Genomic DNA, 5,842 nt, shown 5'->3' with positions numbered 1-5,842 from the left:
AGCTGGCCGTCCGGCCAAATTGAGCAATCGGGGAGAAGGGCCTTGGTTAGGGAGGTGACCAAGAACCTTGATGGTCACTCTGACAGGGCTCTAGAGTTTCTTCTGTGAAAGATGGGAGAACCTTCCAGAAGGACAACCATCTCTGCAGCACTCCACCAATCAGGCCTTTATGGTTGAGTGGCCAGACGGAAGCCACTCCTCAGTAAAAGTGCAGAGATCCTTGATGAAAACATGCTCCAGAGCGCTCAGGACCTCAGACTGTGGCGAAGGTTAACCTTCCAACAGGACAACGACCCTCAGCACACAGCCAAGACAACGCAGGAGTGGCTTTGGGAAAAGTCTCTGAATGTCCTGAGTGGCCCAGCCAGAGCCCAGACTTGAACCAGATCGAACATATCTGGACACAACTGAAAATAGCTGTGTAGTGACGCTCCCCATCCAACCTGACAGAGCTTGAGCGGATCTGCAGAGAAGAGTGGGAGAAACTCCCCAAATACAGGTGTGCCAAGCTTGTAGCATCATACCCAAGAAGACTCGAGGCTGTAATCACTGCCAAAGGTGCTTCCATAAAGTACTGAGTAAAAGGTCTGAATACTTATGTAAACGTGATATTTCATTATATATATTTTAGCAAAAATGTCTAAACCTGTTTTTGCATTCTCATTATGTATAGATTGATGAGGGGGGGGGTAAGACTGTAACTTAACAAAATGTGGAAAAGTCTAGTCTGAGTACTTTCGGAATGCAATGTGTCATGTGACCCTCATGTTAGGCCTCATGTAAAATCCTTGTCTCAAGTGCAAGAGATACTGTTGCATGACAAACAGGTGCTGTTAGATTACAATATCATGTTATCTGCCTGTTTGGAGCAGTGTCAACAACATACATGAGAAGTAATACCAGTCTGTTCTAATGAAACAACATTGTAAAGCCTTTACTATAGAAACGTTTAACAGCCGGATTTGTCTAAATGTTTTATCTGACATTTTGCTGTTGACTTTATAATGCTAAAGGTTRAGGTAAAGGTTGAGGTTAAAGACCCTTTCTGATTGTCTTCAGCACACGTGACCTGTTTCAGGAAGCTGTATGTTGCAGGTCACTACTTCACAGGAGAGCTGCCTGAACAGCTCTTTTTAATCAAAATGCATTTTTTTKGGTCAGAAATGCCTTCTCAAACATGTGCCTTAATAACAAACTTGTATGCTATCTGTAAATGCGAATAAAATTGTAAAATTACGAGCCTAGTTGGTTTAGCCACAGAAAAAGKSAGCAACCTTCCCACTAGCCATGATTGAGTTTGGATTGGTTTGCCATATCGCACGCTTCTGTCTATTTGAGCTGGTCAGTATGTCYAGGTAATGTGTTCAATTTTTTTATTGCGTAGTAAAACTGCATAAGTATTGCTTTCCACTTTCTGGAGGACTCMGTTTTGAAATCAGTGGAATTAGAGTATGATAGCTAAGGAGATGGAGAAAACACCTGTCTCTTGATTACATCTTCAAACTAAGGGCAACCATGGCATCCGACAGGAGATGCGTCTATCCATGAATGATGTATAAGATAGTCTAGCTAGCTACGTTTTCAGATATTGGTTAGCTACCTGCAGATTCATGCAGGGTAGTAACGTCATGAGTTGGGATTATGGTTAATTTTTTTAGCTAGCTACATGTTAGCTAGCTACAAAAGACTCCACTATGCAAATAACCATTTTGGGTGCGTTTGTAAATTCAGTCTGGCCTCCTGTCTCACTCTGACCCTCTCCTCCTGTCTAATTCTGACCCTGTCTTCCTGTGTCTAACTCTGACCCTCTCCTCCTGTCTTCCGGTGTCTCTTCCTGCGTCTGTCTCTGACCCGGTGTCTCCTCCTGCGTCTGTCTCTGACCCGGTGTCTCCTCCTGCGTCTGTCTCTGACCCGGTGTCTCCTCCTGTCTTCCTGTGTCTCTGACCCGGTGTCTCCTCCTCCTGCGTCTGTCTCTGACCCGGTGTCTCCTCCTACGTCTGGAGGAAGGGGTCAGGTCAGACACAGGAGGAGACACCGGGTAGAGTCAGACACAGGAGGAGACCCGGGTCAGAGTCAGACACAGGAGGAGAAACCGGGTCAGAGTCAGACACAGGAGGAGACACCGGGTCAGGTCAGACACAGGAGGAGACACCGGGTCAGAGTCAGACACAGGAGGAGACACCGGGTCAGAGTCAGACACAGGAGGAGACCGGGTCAGAGTCAGACACAGGAGGAGACACCGGGTCAGAGTCAGACACAGGAGGAGACACCGGGTCAGAGACACAGGAAGACAGGGTCAGAGTTAGACACAGGAGGAGTGGGTCAGAGTTAGACACAGGAGATGACACCGGGTCAGAGTCAGACACAGGAGGAGACACCGGGTCAGAGACAGACGCAGGAGGAGACACCGGGTCAGAGAGACAGACGCAGGAGGAGACACCGGGTCAGAGACCACAGGAAGACAGGAGGAGACACCGGGTCAGAGTCAGACGCAGGAGGAGACACTGGGTCAGAGACACAGGAAGACAGGAGGAGAGGGTCAGAGTTAGACACAGGAAGAGACACCGGGTCAGAGTTAGACGCAGGAGGAGAACCGGGTCAGAGTCAGACGCAGGAAGAGACACGGGTAAGAGTCAAACGCAGGAGGAGAGGGTCAGAGTTATAAACAGGAGACGACGACCCCGGGTCAGAGACAGACGCAGGAGGGGACACGGGGTCAGAGCAGACGCAGGAGGAGACACGGGTCAGAATCAGACGCAGGAGGAGACACCGGGTCAGAATCAGACGCAGGAGGAGACACCGGGTCAGAATCAGACGCAGGAGGAGACACCGGGTCAGAATCAGACGCAGGAGGAGACACCGGGTCAGAGACAGACGCAGGAGGAGACACCGGGTCAGAATCAGACGCAGGAGGAGACACCGGGTCAGAGTCAGACACAGGAGGAGACACCGGGTCAGAATCAGACGCAGGAGGAGACACCGGGTCAGAGTCAGACACAGGAGGAGACACCGGGTCGAGTCAGACACAGGAGGAGACACCGGGTCAGAGTCAGACACAGGAGGAGACACCGGGTCAGAGTCAGACACAGGAGGAGACACCGGGTCAGAGTCAGACACAGGAGGAGACCCGGGTCAGAGTCAGACACAGGAGGAGACACCGGGGTCAGAGTCAGACACAGGAGGAGACACCGGGTCGAGTCGACACAGGAGGAGACACGGGTCGAGTCGACACAGGAGGAGACACCGGGTCAGAGACACAGGAAGACAGGGTCAGAGTTGACACAGGAGGAGTGGGTCAGAGTTAGACACAGGAGATGACACCGGGTCAGGTCAGACACAGGAGGAGACCGGGTCAGAGACAGACGCAGGAGGAGACACCGGGTCAGAGAGACAGACGCAGGAGGAGACACGGGTCAGAGACACAGGAAGACAGGAGGAGACACCGGGTCAGAGTCAGACGCAGGAGGAGACACTGGGTCAGAGACACAGGAAGACAGGAGGAGAGGGTCAGAGTTAGACACAGGAAGAGACACCGGGTCAGAGTTAGACGCAGGAGGAGACACCGGGTCAGAGTCAGACGCAGGAAGAGACACCGGGTAAGAGTCAAACGCAGGAGGAGAGGGTCAGAGTTATAAACAGGAGACGACGACACCGGGTCAGAGACAGACGCAGGAGGAGACCCGGGTCAGAGACAGACGCAGGAGGAGACACCGGTCAGAATCAGACGCAGGAGGAGACCGGGTCAGATCAGACGCAGGAGGAGACACGGGTCAGAATAAGACGCAGGAGGAAGACACCGGGTCAGAATCAGACGCAGGAGGAGACACCGGGTCAGAGACAGACGCAGGAGGAGACACCGGGTCAGAATCAGACGCAGGAGGAGAACACGGGTCAGAGTCAGACACAGGAGGAGACACCGGGTCAGAAGCAGACGCAGGAGGAGCACGGGTCAGAACAGACGCAGGAGGAGACACCGGTCAGAATCAGACGCAGGAGGAGACACCGGGTCAGAGACAGACGCAGGAGGAGACACCGGGTCAGAATCAGACGCAGGAGGAGACACGGGTCGAATCAGACGCAGGAGGAGAGACCGGGTCAGAGTCAGACACAGGAGGAGACACCGGGTCAGAATCAGACGCAGGAGGAGAACACGGGTCAGAGTCAGACACAGGAGGAGACACCGGGTCAGAGTCAGACACAGGAGGAGACACCGGGTCAGAATCAGACGCAGGAGGAGACACCGGTCAGAGTCAGACACAGGAGGAGACACCGGGTCAGAATCAGACCGCAGGAGGAGACACCGGGTCAGAATCAGACGCAGGAGGAGACACCGGGTCAGAATCAGACGCAGGAGGAGACACCGGGTCAGAGACAGACGCAGGAGGAGACACCGGGTCAGAATCAGACACAGGAGGAGACACCGGGTCAAGAGTCAGACACAGGAGGAGACACCGGGTCAGAGACAGACACAGGAGGAGACACCGGGTCGAATCAGACGCAGGAGGAGACACCGGGTCAGAATCAGACGCAGGAGGAGACACCGGGTCAGAGTCAGACACAGGAGGAGACACCGGGTCAGATCAGACGCAGGAGGAGACACCGGGTCAGAATCAGACGCAGGAGGAGACACCGGGTCAGAATCAGACGCAGGAGGAGACACGGGTCAGAATCAGACGCAGGAGGAGACACCGGGTCAGAATCAGACGCAGGAGGAGACACCGGGTCAGAATCAGACGCAGAGGAGACACCGGGTCAGAGTCAGACACAGGAGGAGACACGGGTCAGAATCAGACGCAGGGGAGACACCGGGTCAGAGTCAGACACAGGAGGAGACACCGGGTAGAGTCAGACCAGGAGGACACCGGGTCAGATCAGACGCAGGAGGAGACACCGGGTCAGAGTCAGACACAGGAGGAGACACCGGGTCAGAGTCAGACCAGGAGGAGACACCGGGTCAGAGTCAGACACAGGAGGAGACACCGGGTCAGAGTCAGACACAGGAGGAGACACCGGGTCAGAGTCAGACACAGGAGGAGACACCGGGTCAGAGTCAGACACGGAGGAGACACCGGGTCAGAGTCAGACACAGGAGGAGACACCGGGTCAGAGTCAGACGCAGGAGGAGACACCGGTCAGAGTCGACACAGGGAGACAGGGTCAGAGACAAGGAAGACAGGTCAGAGTTAGACACAGGAGGAGTGGGTCAGAGTTAGACACAGGAGATGACACCGGGTCAGAGTCAGACACAGGAGGAGAACACGCGGGTCAGAGACAGACGCAGGAGGAGACACCGGGTCAGAGAGACAGACGCAGGAGAGACACCGGGTCAGAGACACAGGAAGACAGGAGGAGACACCGGGTCAGAGTCAGACGCAGGAGGAGCACTGGGTCAGAGACACAGGAAGACAGGAGGAGAGGGTCAGAGTTAGACACAGGAAGAGACACCGGGTCAGAGTTAGACGCAGGAGGAGACACCGGTCAGAGTCAGACGCAGGAAGAGACACCGGGTAAGAGTCAAACGCAGGAGGAGAGGGTCAGAGTTATAAACAGGAGACGACGACACGGGTCAGAGCAGACGCGGAGGAGACACCGGGTCAGAGACAGACGCAGGAGGAGACACCGGGTCAGAGACAGACGCAGGAGGAGGAGACACCGGGTCAGAGACACAGGAAGACAGGAGGAGACACCGGGTCAGAATCAGAGACACGGAGAGACACCGGGTCAGAATCAGACGCAGGAGGAGACACCGGGTCAGAATCAGACCGCAGGAGGAGACACCGGGTCAGAGTCAGACACAGGAGGAGACACCGGGTCAGAATCAGACGCAGGAGGAGACACCGGT

Source organism: Salvelinus sp. IW2-2015, unplaced genomic scaffold (genome assembly GCF_002910315.2).
Source record: "Salvelinus sp. IW2-2015 unplaced genomic scaffold, ASM291031v2 Un_scaffold3172, whole genome shotgun sequence".
Classification (NCBI taxonomy): Eukaryota; Metazoa; Chordata; class Actinopteri; order Salmoniformes; family Salmonidae; genus Salvelinus; species Salvelinus sp. IW2-2015.
The sequence above is the reverse complement of the archived record's forward strand: the minus strand, read 5'-3'. Positions refer to the sequence as shown.